The 17,796-nt window shown below is 39.2% G+C and overlaps 2 long non-coding RNA genes across 2 annotated transcripts in view; one reads left to right on the forward strand and one right to left on the reverse strand.

Moving 5' to 3' along the window:
* Positions 1-17,796, reverse strand: part of LOC122552768 (uncharacterized) — a 144,987-nt gene that overhangs the window by 114,600 nt on the left and 12,591 nt on the right. The window contains exon 3 of the long non-coding RNA XR_015758422.1: positions 14,832-14,866. This is a non-coding gene — a long non-coding RNA (uncharacterized LOC122552768). The remainder of the gene's footprint in view (positions 1-14,831; positions 14,867-17,796) is intronic.
* The window catches only part of LOC148148944 (uncharacterized), a 93,456-nt gene that overhangs the window by 20,278 nt on the left and 55,382 nt on the right, over positions 1-17,796 (forward strand). The gene's annotated exons all lie outside the window — the stretch shown is intronic.

Genomic DNA, 17,796 nt, shown 5'->3' on the forward strand with positions numbered 1-17,796 from the left:
AGGGGAATTTACAATGAGAACTGAAGAAATGGCTGACCAATTAAGTACATACTTTGGTTCTGTGTTCACAAAGAACAGCAAAAATAACATCCCAAGAATGTTGGGGGACACAGCAATAGTGAGAGGGAGGAACTGAGGAATATTAGTCTTCACAGAGAAATGGTGTTGGAGAAATTGATGAGATTGGAGGCCGTTAAATTCCAGAGCTTGATAATCCCAGAGTACTTCAGGAAGTGTCCTAGAAACAATGGATGCATGAGTTGTCATCTTCCAAGATTCATTGGATTCTAGATCAGTTCCTACAGGTTGAAGGATAGTTAATGAAACACCTCTATTTAAAAAGGGAGCCAGAGAAAACTGGGAATTTTCAACCAGTCAACCTGACATCAGAAGTGCAGAAAATGCTAGAATCCATTATAAAAGATTTAATAGCAGAGCACTTGGTAAACAGTGACAGGAATGAATAGAGTGAGTATTGACAAAAGGAAAATCAAGTATGACAAAACCACTAGAATTCTTTGAAGACGTGACCAGTAGAGTTCATGAAGAGGAGCTGGTAGGTATGATTTATTTGAATTTTCAGGAGGCCTTTCACAAAGTCCCACATATTAGATAAATTTAAAGCAAATAGAATTGAGGGGAGTATATTGAAATGGGCAAAGAAGTGGTTGGCAGACAGGAAACAAAGAGTAGGAGCAAACAGGTTTTTAGTTTCCTAATGGCAAGCAGTGACTAGTGGAATATTACAGGGATCAGTAAGAGGACCCAAACTATTCACGATATATATTAATGATTTGGATGAGGGAACTAAGTGTAATATCTCCAAATTTGCAAACGACACAAAGCTGGCTTGGAAAGTGAGCTGTGAGGAGGATGCAGAGATGTTGCAGTGTGGTTGAGTGAGTGGCAAATGTAGTAAAATAGGTTAAAATAGCCTTTATTGTCAAGTGCATTCAAACGAGTGAAGTAGGAAGTTTGGAATGTCGCCTCTCAAAGCCATCTTAGGTACAAGGTACCTAGGTACAAATACTTTAAGTGTTGCTATAGAATTGAAATTGTAAAAATAAAGGAGACTAGCACGGGAATACAGAATAAGTCCAGAATGAGAATAAAAAGTATCTACAATGTGGATAAATGTGAAGTTATTATCTATGGGATCAAAAAGGAAAAGGCAGAATATTATTGGAATGGCTATAAATTGAGAGAGATGAATGTGCAATGAGAATCTGGGTGTCCTTGTACACCAGTCACTGAAAGTAAACATGCAGGTGCACCAGGCAGTGAAGAAGGCAAATGGTGTGTTGACTTTCATAGTGAGAGCACTCAAGTACAGGAAAAGGGATGACTTGCTGCAATTATACAGGGCTTTGATGAGACCACAGCTGAAATATTGTATGCAGTTCTGTTCTCCTTAGCTGAGGAAGAATGTTCTTGCTGTAGAGGGACTGCAGCAAAGGCTTACCAGTCTGACTCCAAGGATGGAGGGTTTGATGTTTGAGAAGAGACTTGGATTGGTTAGGATTAGAAAGTTCAAAAAAAAGAGGGGAGGATCTCAGAAATATGTAAGTTCTAACCAGACTAGACAGGTTAGCTGCAGGTAGGATGTTCCCAATTCTGGATCAGTGGTGCTGGAAGAGCACAACAATTCAGGCAGCATCCGACGAGCAGCAAAATTTTGCTGCTCGTCGGATGCTGCCTGAATTGCTGTGCTCTTCCAGCACCACTGATCCAGAATCTGGTTTCCAGCATCTGCAGTCATTGTTTTTACCAGGATGTTCCCAATAGCAGGGGAATCCAGAACTAGGGGTCACAGCTAAGGATTTAGATGAGGAGAAATTTCTTCACCCAGAGAATGGTGAGCCTGTGAAATTCATTACCACAGAAAGTAGCTGAGGCCAAAACATTGTATCATTTTAAGAAAGAATTGGATGTAACATTTGGTTCTAAAGAGGATCAAATGATGTTGGAGAAAACAGAACAAGCTACTGAGTTGGATAATCAGCCAATATCATAATGAATGGCCGAGCAGGCTCGAAATAGCCTACTCCATCTCCTATTTTCTATGTTTCTACATTCAATTGGTGGTTGTTCAGTACTAGTGTGCACATACACAGACCAAATTATTGACATGTGTCTCAGCGTTAATCAGAATAGTTGTTTGACAGCTTGACAGAAGCTCTTCAGGTGCATGCTCAGTATGCCCATGCTCACACCTTTCACAACATGGGTGTCATGGTGTTGCTTAAAAATGGCAAGAGCATAGCCTGCCTTTGGGGCTTCCTCAGTACTGTCCTACATTTTGCTGTCACGATGTTGCAAACAGGAAAACGTTTCAAATAACGTTTCGGTATCTTGTGAATAATACAGTCTGAAGTTATAGTAAAGGGCGACCCCCATATCTGCAGGTCCGGTTACCATGATTACAGTTACCCGCAGCTTACCGCAACCCGAAACATATTATAGGGAATGTTCCAGAACCAGGGACAGGACGCTACTGGGAAGGTATATTTCCCATTTAAATGAATGGGTTCACACCTATCCACGGTTTCAGGTTTCCGTGATAGGACTTGGAATGTATCCCCTGCGGGTGGGGGGAACTACTGTATGTCATCAACGGAGAAGGAGGATATTGAAGCTAGGGCACTAATGAAGCAAATACTATTTTCCTTTGCCTGTGAATCCACAAAGGAAAAATCAAATAAGTCAGAATTCTAACTTCTGTACCTCTCCATTAGTTCAGGCTGGGAATGCAAATGCATAAATATGGGAAGAGTACAAGATGGAGTTTACTTATGATATCCCATGATTGAATGGCCTGCCAAATCTCACCTGGGCTAGTACAGGAAGTAAATTTGTCTACTTAGATCATATTTGGAGGGCAGCTAGTCTCAATGTAACTGTATTCAAGAGTTAATGTCTTCAGGGAAAGGAGGGAAAATATGAGAGGAAGGAATGCAAAGCTTAAAATGCTACACATTTTTGTTTGAAAATAGAATGTATCAACATACGCCCAGCAGGAAAAGCCAATAAAGTCTGATTTGAAAATAAACATATTGGTTCTACTGAAGATCTTTTATTTGTTCATGGATTGTGGGTGCCACTGGTGGGACAAACATTTATTGTCCATCCCTAATTGCCCAGAGAGCAGTTAAGAGTCAACCATATTGCTGTGAGTTTGGAGTCACATGTAGACCAAAACAAGAAAGGGTGGTAGATTTCTTTCCCAAGAGAGCTTGTATGAACCAGATGGGTTGTATGACAATTAATAGTGGTCACATGATTACCATTAGACCATTTCTCCATTGTAGATTTGATTGAATTCAAATTTCACCACTTTCCTAGGTGGAATTTGAACACATATTCCCAGTATATTGACTTGGGGTTCTGGATTGCTATTCTAGGGATATTACCGTGACACAACTTCCTCCTCTATTTGGAAATGTAAAAGATGAGTCAGAACAATGGGTCTTGTTCACTGGTTTTTCTAGTTTCTCCTTCTGGGTTGTACACTACATTAAGCTCCTAGAAGGCAACAGCCCTACCTCAACATTACTGGTCAGAGATTTAGATTTGGATCCCTCCACCACAGTTTCTACATCTATTTCAGGCACTCTGCAATGCTCACAATCCCATCTCAATGAAAATGTACTCTGTGAATCATAAAATAAAGAGTTATGGACAATACTAAAACAACAGGTTGGATAAGAAAGCTTCACGTGAATTTTCAAAGAGGCATTTGTTATTTCTCCAGACCAGACCTAAAGTAAGACGTTTCTGACATTTTCAGGGCAAAGTCACAACTGCTTATCTAAAAATGTAGGTGGTGGACACAAACCTCTCCTATTCATTGATAAAGTAGGAACCAGTGAGAACAAAAGTAAGCATGGTCACTGCAAATAAAATGTTTATTAGTCCACCTGTATTTTTATGCAGCCACGTTTCCTATTAAGGTTCTCAGGCAAATGGTTCACATTTGATACAGATCACAGCCAAGCCCTTGAAAAACAATTCATTACCCTGGACACACCTTACTCTTTATATACATAAAGCCTTTAGGGTGTCATACGTATTATAATTAGTCAACTTTAACGACAGTTAAATGTTCTAGAAGACTGAGAAGGCAGCAAGTAAGAAAAACTGCCAGGGGATACATTGCATTTTCATCCACATTTGGAAATTACTGGCATGGAAATTCAGGGGTGGTTCTAAGTGGTTAAAAAATAATTTTCTTTCAAAAGTGCACATAAGTGTTGTTTATTTGCACTGCATGTTTTTGCAAAAAATTGTAAAATTGTACAAGGGGAGTGCAGCCAGAATTGGATACCAAATCTGACCACATGCTGTGTTGCACATTGCCTGAAGCAGTAAATATACTTGTTTTTCAGCAGCTGTGCAGTACTGTTTCTTCACATTCTAGAGGCATCTCTACTATGTCTTTGCTAATGGAAGCATTCTGAGCTATTAACCCTGGTTCAGCATGCTCTAGAATCCTACTCAGTGTAGCCATATGATTTTGTTTGACAATATTGCCAAAACTTTAAAATGCAAAAAGATCAGCTAACAATCCAAACAGTCAATTGGTCATGCATACTTGTGAGTTCCAAACTCTCTTACAGTTTTCTGGAATCATCTGATTGTTGCTTCATTAATATGAACAAAAAAAAATGTAAATAGTAACAGGAAATTTTTTTGTGGAATCCCATAATTTCATAATTGCTACTGTTTATTATTTGGCATACATAATTTGTGGAGTCATTGTATATTTAGATCTCAAAACCTTTGTGGGAAAATATATTGGTACGTTGGGTTTCCTGGCACAGTTGTGAGAATAATGTGGGAAATATTGAGAAAGCTCATTTGGCCTTGGTTTGGAGGGTTTGGTTGTGTTTCAAAGGCTTAATGACAGCAATTAACATGGAAGATAAGTCAGGACACCATAGTGAAAGAGCATGGATCTCTCTCGGCCATTACTGGTTCCCCCAGCTTCACTAAAACAACTCCCACGCGAACACAACTGCTAGTCTGATTGCTCCTCCCTTTCTTAACATCAATTTCAGGTGCATCTTTTACCGCATCATACAGGTATAAGGGCTGTTGTGTGCTACACTTCAATTTCTAGATCATTGGGTTTTGTGTATATTGACTAACATCCTTGCTAGGCTGAGTTGTTGCCTTTGGCAAAAGTGAGGACTGCAGATGCTGGAAATCAGAGTCTAGATTAGAGTGCTGCTGGAAAAGCACAGCAGGTCAGGCAGCATCCGAGGAGCACAACCTTCAGATTGGAGGTTACATTAAATTGTTTCTTGCTCACTTTTACTTATTTCCCTACCCTAAGAGAAACAAAAGAAGATGTTTGATTAACCATGAGGGACTTTGTCAAACACATCCAGGTGCCTTTACATCCTAATTGCATGTTTTCTTTTATTGTGTATTTATATTTCTCATTGCTTCCATGAGTTAAATGTTCTAAACGTAATTTGTTGAGGAAGTGTGCCAGGCTTTTCAGCTTACATTGCATTTTTAAACACAGTCAGATATGTAACTGGTTTTACCTTCACAAAAAGTTCCTAGTCCACTGTTGCACTGCTTTTATACAGAACAAATTGTTCTCATGTTGAGCTTAAACAGAGCAAACCATCTCAAAATATGTGAATAACCTTTGAAGAGAAGAATCTCAGGAGTTTATATCTTTCAGATTTATCCAAACTTCTCTCCTCTTCTCCTGACCACACTGACTTCCTCTTGGAGTTATAAGATCCACAGGTGTAGTCATCTTCTGGTATACAATGGTGTTTTGATGTTGAGCCACTGCAGTACATTTCAGCAGTGTGTTGGTCGTGGAGGCTGCCACTGCTGGATGTGATCATGTTCTCACTGATGTGTCTGTTTACTTCATGCAAACGTTGTTGTACAGTGCTTGGGAGCAGAAATCTTCACCAGTTACTGATCCCCTAGCCACTGTCAAACAAATGTAAGAAAAACAAAACTCTGAATGTGGTACTGACAATACCAAAGGCCATGGTTAACTGATTGTTGTATAATGTGCATATTCCTAAATGCATTTAAACATTTTGGACTATATTGGCAAAACAGATGTGATTTATAGTATTGAAAAACATGGAGTGGTGATGCAAGGAAGCATAGAATGGACAGCATTCAGCTCGGGAACACTGTACTCAAAATTGCAGAGATGCCAGATTAAAGTAAGAAGTGTTATGTTTTGCTTTAACGAGTTGCTAATCTAATAGTTGCACAGCTAAATTTTGCTGGATAGTTGCTTCCAAAGTCAGTACAGCAATATTCTGTGTCTGATTGCTTATGCACAGATGGGTTAACTGCTATAAGACTGCAACACATGCACAAACCGCAGCTGTGCCCCCACTTGTTATCTGCTTCATCACTTTGTGTAAATATAGTTTTCACGCATACTGAAGGACATTCTGTACCAAGAAACCCATGTCCAATCATACTCTCACTTCTCTTCTTTAGTTTGCCAATTTTACTCTCCTGTTCTCCTGATATTTGTTGTGGGACAGATTCAGAGGCGGTTGGTTTGTTGTGTTTCATATAAGTAATGACTGAGGTTTGACTGTACGGGATTATTTCAGAAAGGATCTGTTGAGGGTGTGTGGAATGTGGACATCATGAAGCCTGTGTTGAAGAACCGGGCAATAGTGCTCTCTCCAACCGATGCAGCACATCTCGTGAAGGTTTGATTTGGAATGCACCATAGAACATATTCCCCAACATGTAAACATACTATTCAGCTGCTCAGGGTGTACATCAAGGTTTACCTTGTTCACCCGGTGTTAGTGTACTCAGACTCACACCAGGAGCTTTTGGAGACCAATCTGGAACAGAAAACCAAGCTGAAAAGCCTCTTGTTGAGGCATTGGATGCTGTTTTTGTGCCCTGGCTGAGATCAGCTAATAGACCACAAAGTACTATTTGACCCTGCAACTGTTTTGATGTGTGATACTGAGCTTCACATTTGATAAAGAAGTCAAATAGTTTCAAAACCAGCCATCCCAGTCTCTTATTTCATTCAGGCAAGAATATTTGAAATAAATCTTGACAGTGCACTGAATTCACTCTCTGTTCACACTTCGTCAGGACATTGCTTTGAATCCAACCCAGGCTCATGGGTTAAAAGGTCTTTTCTATCTTTATCTCTCTCCTTTTTGCTGTTCTTTTCTCAGAAGTAACATCTGTGGTAGGGATTTTTTGACACAATTCAACTGAAGATGAAATGAGTAAATATCATGGTAAAAACAAGTAGAAGTCGAAATAAATTTCAGAAGAACACATCATGACTTTAATGGAAATTAACATCAGAAGACATATAAACCAAGTATAGCAATATCATACAAAGTGAAACTTGCTCACACTAATTGAAAAACATTGGAAATTAAATGATTATTTTATAAATTTACAGTCCAATATGGAATTTTGTCAACTGATAGTGCATATTAGCAATTCAGACATGAACCTTACACTCTTTTCTTTACCCCACTACCTGAAGTAGATAGAAAATCTTCAGACGCTGTGTTCAAACGTTCAATTTACACTCCCAATGAGCAAAACTGCCTGCCAAGGTTTTAAGATTTACAAACTTGTCTAAATTTTCCAGAATTCCTTAGTGAGGTGTGTATAAAAAAAATTGACATTTCAAATTCAAAAATAAAGTTTACTGCTGGCTCCTTTCCTTCAGGCTTTCCTAGTCAGTCATGCTCAACAGTATTCAAATTGCTGACAGGGCTTGACATCGCAGATGCAGGACAGATGTTTCCCAGGCTGGTGTGGTGTAGCACTGGAGAATGCAGTCTCAGAATAAGGGGTAGGTTATTTAAGACTGAAATGAGGAGGAACCTCTCAGAGAGATGGTAATCATTTGGGATTCCATACTCCAGAAAGTTTTGGAGACCAGTTACTGAATATACTCAAGTCAGGTATAGGAAGATTAAAGAGATCAAGGGATATGAGGATAGTGCAAAAAATGGTGTTGAGCAGAAGATCAGCCACGATCTGGATGAATGGTGGAGCCGGCACAAGGGGCTGAATGGCTCATTATTTTTCCTGTTTCCTGTTTTCCGATGTTCCATTCAGGATTTACTACAGTTAAGCCCAGATCGTTTGCCAAGCAATGTTATGATTGGATCAGAGGTTCTGTAACGTGCTTATTATAGAAAGACCAATTTGTAATATGTGTACTCAGCCCACTAAATCACACATGTTGAAACTAAAATGGAATTAAAACATACAAAATTTGATCCTTTTCAACAATATTTTTAGGTTGTGAAAGATTACTGCAAAATGTGGGCTGAAAATGCTCACTATCAAGAAATATTTTTATTAATTCCTTCACTTCCCCTCTGTGGTCTCCCACGCAAAACCTTAGCCAAGAAAATAACTTGCTTTTAGACCTCAATGCTGATGCCATTCCATTACCATTACAAAATTTATAACAGTATCCAACAGTTCCCTTGTTCTAACTTACCATCTCTCCTTGTCCATGATCTCTGCCTTTTATTTTGTCTATTACATTGAATTGTAACTATTAAATTTAAACACATGTCCCAAAGATCATTAAACAGGTATTATTTATTCCAGTGGCACCGTAATCATGAAGGGAAATCAAGTTTAAACTTGGAAGGCATGGCACAGTACTTGTATGGAATTAAGCCTGTGGTTTGCACTTGGGTCTGTCTGATCCTTCTTTCTCCATTTTGTCACCAAGGGTCTGTTTGTCTGCTCCAGCTGCCCTGCTCAGTATGGAGGTTCCAGAATTTGCATTTATACAGCATCTTTATTTCCGGATGTCCCAAAGCATCATCTAACCCTTTAAGTCATTTCCAATTTCACATGGTTGATGACAGGAATTGGGGGCATGAAGGAGCTATCATTCTGTGTTATCCAGCAATGAAGTTCTAACATTAGGCCATCTATCCATGATGTTAAATATCAGCTTGTTTCATGTGTTTGTGTCCTCCATTCTCAGTCAAACGGTTCTCAGCTCAGGTCCTAATCCAAAATCTGAACCCCATGTCTAAGCTGTTGCTTCAGGCTGGCCATTAATATTGTGCAAGGCACTGTCTGAAGTTGTTAAGTTGAAGCTCCATTTTGACTTTTTATTTGGGGAGGGGCAGACGTTTTCTCATTCAGCACCACAAGGAAATGTTTAGCTGGACAATTGTCTCTCAATTTGCTCTTTATGGGACTCAGCTGCGTGTAAATTGTCACTTTTATTTGTCAATATAGTAATAGTGGCTGCACTTCCCATACTCGCTTTGTTGGATGCGAAGTAGTACGAATTGGATCTTGTATGCATATTTTACAAATATGGCTGAATAAGGCTCAATCTCAGAAACCAATGGCCCTGACAGTCACTTAAAATAGGCCCCTTTCATATGTAAATCACAAACCAGGACTATTTCTTGAGATTCAATGACCATTGAAAACATTGTTTTCTTTCATTAGTAATTTGAGGTCTTGGGCAGAGCAGGAGTGCTCCAACAGTTCCAGGAAACTTACCAAAATCATGTTAATGAAGCCCAAGAGCCAATTTTAGAATGGTATCATTCTTCTGGTTCAGATGTGCTGCTTAAAACTGCTCCAGAGAATTTATAGCCCAAAATGTGAGTCTTGCTAGATTCGGTGCTAAATTGCCAGATTGCTATTTCCTTCTTGGTGATCTATAGTTACTTCAGTGTAATTAAATTTCCAAAATAAAAACTGAAAGAACTACAGATGTTGTAAATCAGAAGCAAAAACAGAAATTACTAGAAAAGCTCAGCAGGTAGCAGCATCTGTGGAGAGAAATCAGAGTTAAGATTTCGGGTCTGGTGACCCTTCCTTAGAACTCCTGAGAAAAGGACACCAGACCTGAAATGTTAATTTTGATTTCTCTCCCACAGATGCTGTCAAACCTGCTGAGCTTTTCTAGTAATTTCTGTTTTTGTAACTAAGTTACCTGGTTGAAAGATTCAGATTCAGAGCTTTCTTCTGAGTCTGTGACCGTATTCCATTGAATAAACAGTTGCATTGAAAACCTGCTCAAATAAACCATTCTTTTAAAGTCATGTGTTATTAAAAGGGTAGTTGAAACTAGCTTTTATTTTGTCAAATTAAGACATTCAATTCTCAACTCAAAGGGCACAACATTCTCCTTCCTGGCAAGGACGGGCAAATAATTTGAGTGGTTTGGCTGCAGAGAGATGCCCACTCCCTTCCTGCCACCTCAGGAACAAAGGTCTGGCTGGAATGTTCGATGATCAGCCTTCCCAACCCACCAAGAATAAAGGACCCTAAGTAGTAAATTAATGGCCACATAAGTGCCTAAGCTGCCCATGTGCCAGGGTGAGGGTATCTCCATTTGCCACAGTTTGAAAATATTTGGGGCATGTAAAGGGCAGAGGGGTTGCTTTCCTCTGCACTGAACCTCCTGACTTGCCTCTCCCAAGATCCCTCAGCCTGCAGAATCCACTTAAAAAAAAACCCTCACCTGCTCACCAGTGTAGCTCCTCACAGCTACATAACCTGAGCCTTCACTGAAGGTCTTCACCTCCACAAGACTGCCAGCTTCTCCTGGGCAGGCAGCTTCAGGGAAGACAGGACTACACTGGCAAGGCTACTGCATGAATGAGAAGACTGTCAGACAGAACTTGAGTACCGAATCAGTACTTGATCCAGTCAGCTTTCTCACTGTTGGGGACTGGAAGTTAATTGTCCTAAAGTAACCTGCTTAGCACACAGTGAACCACACCAATAAACCTTCAAAACTGTGAACGTGAAAGAAAATTGTAGAACACTAAGGATGTTCATTTCTTTAGTCTGTCGATGTGGTTTCAAGTTCCAAGCAGAGTGCTGCATTGCAACTGAGGTGAGCCTCAATGCCATTTTGTGAAGCTAAGTCAGATGTTTCACATTGTATGGAATCTCGGTCAAGGCCAACCTAACACTTTAAAACCTGCCTCCTCTGGGCCTCATGGAAACCATTTAATGTTAGCCATTTCCTTCCAAATAAGAGTAAAGAGCCAGCCACTCATGGCTCTCATCTTAACCAGGTCAATATCTCCATAAACAGGGAGACATAGTGGTTCAGTGGTTAGCACTGCTACCTCACAGTGCCAGGAACCCGGGTTCAATTCCAGCCTTGGGCCATGGCCTGTATGGAGTTTGCATATTCTCCCAGTGTCTGCGTGGGTTTCCTCTGGGTGTTCTGGTTTCCTCCCACAGTCCAAAAATATGTAGGTCAGGTGGATTCGCCATGCTAACTTATCCATAGTGTTCAGGGATGTGCAGGTTAGGTGCATTAGTCAGGGGTAAATATAGAATAATAGAGTAGGGGAATGGGGACTGGGTGGGTTAGTCTTCGGAGGGTTGGTGTAGACTTGTTGGGCCGAAGGGCCTGTTTTCACTCTGTAGGGATTCTATGTAAACAGCAAAGAGAGCATGTTCAACCACCCACTGTGTAAATCCTTGTGTGTTACTATCTCCCAGCCTCAACTTGGAGTCAAAGAACTAACGTTATTAAATTGAAAAACCACATAAACAGAATAACATAATCATTAATTATTATACTTTTAAGAAATCGATGATCTGCAAAATGCATTGTCCAGATTTATGATAGTTATTTATGCACCAGTGCAAGGCACCCATACCACATAACCTCAGCCAAATCTTTTCATCTTCAAGGCATTGCTTACTGAGTTGCTACTAAGTTCATGCATCCTTAGCAAGAAACAATTCTAAGAATACAGTGACATTTTAGTACATGCCTAAGTTTTGAAGCAAAGTCAGGTGAAATTAGCATAATAGAAAGGTACTTGTGAATAATCATTCCTCAATCTGCCAAAAGAAAGCCAAGGTAGCTGAATTTGTTTGAAAGCATATTCTCATAATAGCCACTTAAAGAGAAGCATTAGTGGTGGTCTTGGAGCCAGTCTATAACAGTTGGCAGGCATGGTCCATAGAACAGAGGAAGCAGAAAAGAAAGCACAAAGAGAAAAGCAAACAAAAAAAAACAGACTTTGTGCAGTAAGGTCAACATCAATTTTAGTCTGGAACATTTTAAAACACACACACACACACACACACACACAGACACAAACACACACACACACATAGACACAAACACTCACATACAGACACACACACACACACAGACACAAACACACACACAGACACAAACACACACACACAGACACACACAGACACACACAGACACAAACATACACAGACACAAACACACACACAGACACAAACACACATACACACACACAAACACACACACCCAGAGACACCCACACACACACACAAACTATTCTGTGAATGTAGCAATAGCAGTTTGCAGACACCATTTCAGGTCAATACGATAGATCAAAGTTTCTTTCCTCCCCCACATGCATCCCCCCCAACCACCACCCTAATTTGACCCACCATGAACAAACCCTAGTTCTGTGCAATGATATATTTATACAAAGCTCAAATATCCTGTCAAGGAGAATTGCTTCTTTTAGCATGTCTTAACTCCACTTAATTCTGTAACCAAACAAAATTAGGAAAATGGGCTGACGAAGCATACACTTTCTTTACTTTATCTGGCTGAGTGGTATTTTGAAAGTTCCTGTTATGTGAGGCAGAATAAAAACACTGGTAAAGTAGTGTGGTACAGAAACTCAGCAAGAAAACCCATTGCGTACACAAAATACAACACAAAGACTGTGAAACTAATCAAGAGCTATATGTCAGACTGGACCAAAACAAACGTATGGTTTACTTCAAAAGGTTCTGTGGTTTCTATATCGTTAAATGAAATCAGAAGTAGATATCTGAACCAATGGTTTTAGCATTCAGGATAAGAGGGGACTTAAATTCAATGTTACAAGTTGTCAATAAACCCTAACAAGGCAAAACTCAGAAGAATATTAAATTAGCAAATGTGAAAATTAAAAAAGAAGTTAATTCTCACATTAATGATGCAAAATAGGTATTATTACCAAATTCATGTCATAACAGCTTCAATGATTTGTTGGTGGCATGTCCACAGAATGAGTTGCGTATCCCATATCAGACTTCACTGAGCATTACAGTCAGTTCTTAGAAAATAATATGGATAGAGTCACCCGTTCGCACTTAGTATATCAATCTTTCCATAGGAAAATAAAATCCAGAAACCTTTCTGTGGAATCTACAAGTGAAAAGCAGACGTTGGCAGTTATCTAAAGCTTCCTGTGCTGCTTTGAGCGCAAATAAATTTTATAATGCGCTGCCAAGCTGTTTCAGCAGAGATATTTCATTTGGACTCATAATTTGCAATTTTAAAGTCTTGATTAAAGCAGGTACAAGCATAATTTAAAAGATATTTAACACATCATATTGTGGCATCAGTTCAGCTAACAGTCCTGACCTCAGCAGTTGCCTTACAATGTGAAAAATGTGATTGTCAGAAAAGGATGCAGATCTACTCCAAGTTGTAGCTTTATTAAGTTATTTCAGACTGGTGCCATCATAACAGTCATACTAACAGCACTTCAAACAACTCGTTATTATTTTTGGCTCAATCTTCCTCTGCAGACCAGTGGTACAATTTTGCGTCATTGATCATCCGTTGAAATGCACCCAACAACCAAAACTGAAAGCTGCAACAATGACTTTTGAAAAAGTTGCACAGCTTAAAGACATACATTTCTTTCTTTAATCCTGTTGATGCATCAGTAAGTAATAGGTCTGTGGTACCAAATGGTTGAAGCCAACTGTCATGCTTTACCGGGGCAAAAATAGTTTTGTTAAGTGATGTTTGTTTTTTTTAGATTCCCTACAGTGTGGAAACAGGCCCTTCAGCCCAACAAGTCCTTACCGACCTTCCAAAGCGTAACCCACCCAGACCCATTTCCCTCTAACTAATGCACATAACACTATGGGAAATTTAGAATGGACAATTCACCTGACCAGCACATCGTTGGACTGTGGGAGGAAACTAGAACACCTGGAAGAACTCCATTCAGACACGGGGAGAATGTGCAAACCTCACACAGACAGCCGCCCAAGGCTGGAATTGAACCTGGGTCCCTGGTGTTGTGAGCCACCGTGTGCCCCTGTTCCAGTATCAGCGAGTAAATGTTCACCATAAAATCCAGCCTTAAAACCAGCGTTGAATCTCAGCAACACAACACAGAAAGTCAACAACTTTAATTTGAGAAACAAATTATATAAATTATATATGCCTTTAATATAGAATGTTAGGGTGAAATTTAATATCCTCCTTGAGATGTGTTTGGTGATGGTTATGAGTCATTAGTTAGAACCCTGATGCCTCTTGTCTCTATATGGGGCTTAGAAGCTTGTGGTGGCCTCTCATGTTATGTCTCATGGTGAGAATGTCAGCACACATTTCAGAGATATGTCATTGATACTATCGCTGTATAATAACACATAACCTAATAAATTAAGTATTTCATTATCCATCTGACCCCGGGAATTCTGAAAGCCTGACACTCTTTTGGATGTATTCTCGTCTGATATAACCTATGAAAATAATTTATGTCCGAAACACTTAAATGTTTGAGAATAGCTAGACATAATAAATATCTCCTGAATTCTTCAACATCATGATAGCCACAGCAAGTTTCTTATTAAAGGAGATAACTAAGCATTGCCACATCAGGTAAAAAAGACTCTGTTGGAAACAAGAATCACATTATGGTTAGCAGCAGTGGTCATCTAGAAAAGCTTCCAAGATTTTGGTGGTAGATATTTGGAAAACAAATTGAAGAGCAATCAGACATCAGCTTTGGACAGCAGAACATTAAAAGAGAGGGAAAATTTCTCACCCTTCAGTAATATCAGTTTCTGTGAGTACAGATCTCTGTATAGATAAAGATAGAATACTGATTATCAGGAAGCTAGAGCTAATTTCTTTTTGATTAGTATATTAAGTTATTTTAAGATACAAAGATATTACTAAGAATGCCTTACATTAAAATAAAATAGTTGAAGTTTACACATACAGCCAAAAGTAAAGGCAACTGTCTGATACTGAAACACAGTAAATAGTCTAACTCCCTCTTTAAAAAAATACTGCTAAACTGATTTAAAAAAAAGGAGTTAAACAATCCTGAAAGTAAAACTCTAAAGCACTCTGGAAGAACATACATTTCAAGACACTAAATAAGCTTTTGTAAATTAAAGAGGTTTTCCTGTGTCCAGACATCAGTCATTTCCTCATTTTCTTTCTCCAAATTGGTGTGGAAATGATAAAAAGCCTACTATATCATTCCTAATTGACACAAAACTACCTACAAGCAGAAATCTGTATCTGCTAGTCTGGTTTGAAAGCAGTCAACAAAGTATACAAAATCAATAAAGTCTGTAACAATACAGTTTGTTACACTGACCAATGGACTGTCCAGCTTTTCTTCATATCTGTAAAATATGTGGCACCAATGGACATTGAGGACATACTTGCAGGAAATTTGGGTTCCAAAGTCAAGCTAAACCATAGAACAAATCTCAGGTGGCCAACAACACCACAACACCAGCAGTAACGAAAGTGTTAAAAAAGTACACAAATGCAATCACATGAATGCAGTTCAGAGTCAATTAAATGAAAGACCAAATTTCAGAAGATGACTAATTGTTCCATATTATAAACTTCACCCACCACACCAATGGCGTAAAATTTTCAAAAGCTTTTACAATCATCAATGCCATATGTCCTAAAAAAGCATGCCAACACACCTTCAAAGCTAAAATTAGCCTGGGAGCTAGTGCCAAAATACTGTCACTATGCATCCTGAAAGACATGCACCTTAACAAATGATGCTCCATGATACCACCTCACAGCATCTAACTGATTACCAATCCATGCTTTGGCATAAAATCACACTGCAGTGCCAATACAAAAGCTTACCTTTGCTTCCAGAAATCATCTACCTGACAGATACTAATGCTCCAGTTATGGCAGGATTACCAGTACTCACAGGTTTCAGTGTAGTCACAACCTATAAGATTCAAATCTCATGTGCTGTGATGGAACAGATCACATGTCCCACCATCCAATCAGTCAGTAATTTCCAAAGGTAACTTTTTCAGAATGATACCTGGATGATTACATCGAGCAGATTACATAATCCACACAAAGACCACCTTATTCCTCTCAGCCTACAGAGGCAACATGTAGATCATGAAGTTGATAGGGTCTTCAAGGGAGATCTGTTATGATTTGGTCACAGCCAGCATGAAAGTTGTCATCAGCATCTGCCAAAGATGAGCAACTACAAAGATTGCAAAGGCACATTATCCTGGGATAGCCTGACAAATTAAGAGAATTATCTGAGGAGATTTGTTCATTTTGGCCAACCAAAGACAAAGTTGGTATTTCACAAAGCACCATTTCCATGAGTTAAAAAATGCTAATAACTTGCATTACTTTAAGATATCATGTTGGTTTCACACACTAGTGATATGTGCATCCTTGAAAGGGGGTATAGGACAATAAACAGCTTTGATAATCATGAAGTATACACTAACAGCCAGTCGATGTGAATAGTCTAAAGATGAGCAGGTGAGGTGAATTGGCCATGCTAAATTACCCATGGTATGTAGGTTAGGTGCATTAGTCAGGGGAAATGTAGAATAATAGGGTAGAGTAGGGGAATGCGTTTGGGTGGGTTGCTCTTCAGAGGATCAGTGCGGACCTGTTGGGCCGAATGGCCTCTTTCCGCATTGTAGGGATTCTATGATATTCTATGTAACCATTTGATTTCATAATATAAATATGTAACAATTTGACTGGATTTTTTAACCTGCTGGGTTGAATATGATTCGATAACATAGTCATGCATACTAATTTGGATAGTAAAGTAGAATGAACACTGTTGGATAGAGATATGAGCATATAAATGTGTAACCTCTTTTTATTGGAAACTTGTTATCTGTAAAAATTAGAATAAAACCACTGTTTGCTGCAAATTGTGCAGTTATACATGTCTTTGAAGGGTACATTTTCCATGTACATATGTATAAATGCTTAAACATGGAAACCAGTCTCATTTGATCTTTAAACGATTAAAGGGTTAAAGCTTTCCCTTTCAGTGGCACAGTTGGCAGGGTACTCCCCGACCTGGGACTGCCATAGTGTTTAGGGTTTAGATGGAGAGGAATTTGTTAAGATTGTACAGGAAAATTTTCTGATTCAGTATGTGGATATACCTACGAGAGAAGGTGCAAAACGTGACCTACTCTTGGGAAATAAGTCAGGGCAGGTGACTGAGGTGTCAGTGGGGAAGCACTTTGGGGTCAGTGACCATAATTCTAATAGTTTTAAAATAGTGATGGAAAAGGATAGGTCAGAACTAAAAGTTGAAGTTCTAAATTAGAAAAAGGCCAATTTTGACACAACTTTCAAAAGCTGATTGGGGGCAAATGTTTGCAGGTAAAGGGATGGCTGGAAAATGAGAAGCTTTCAGAAGTGAGATAACGAGAATCCAGAGAAAGTATATTCCTGTCAGGGTGAAAGGGAAGGATGGTAGGTTTAGGGAATGCTGGATGACTAAAGAAATTGAGGGTTTAGTTAAGAAAAAGAAGGAAGCATATGAAAGGTATAGACAGGATAGATCGAGTGAATCCTTGGAAGAGTATAAAGGCAGTAGGAATATACTTAAGAGGGAAATCAGGAGGGCTAAAAGGGGACAGGAGATAGCTTTGGCAAATAGAACTAAGGAGAATCCAAAGGGGTTTTATAAATTCATTAAGGCCAAAAGGATAACTAGGGAGAGAATAGAGTCCCTCAAAAAT

This window comes from Chiloscyllium plagiosum, unplaced genomic scaffold (assembly GCF_037043375.1).
Source record: "Chiloscyllium plagiosum isolate Xiang-an unplaced genomic scaffold, Cpla_swu_hap1 HiC_scaffold_10, whole genome shotgun sequence".
Classification (NCBI taxonomy): Eukaryota; Metazoa; Chordata; class Chondrichthyes; order Orectolobiformes; family Hemiscylliidae; genus Chiloscyllium; species Chiloscyllium plagiosum.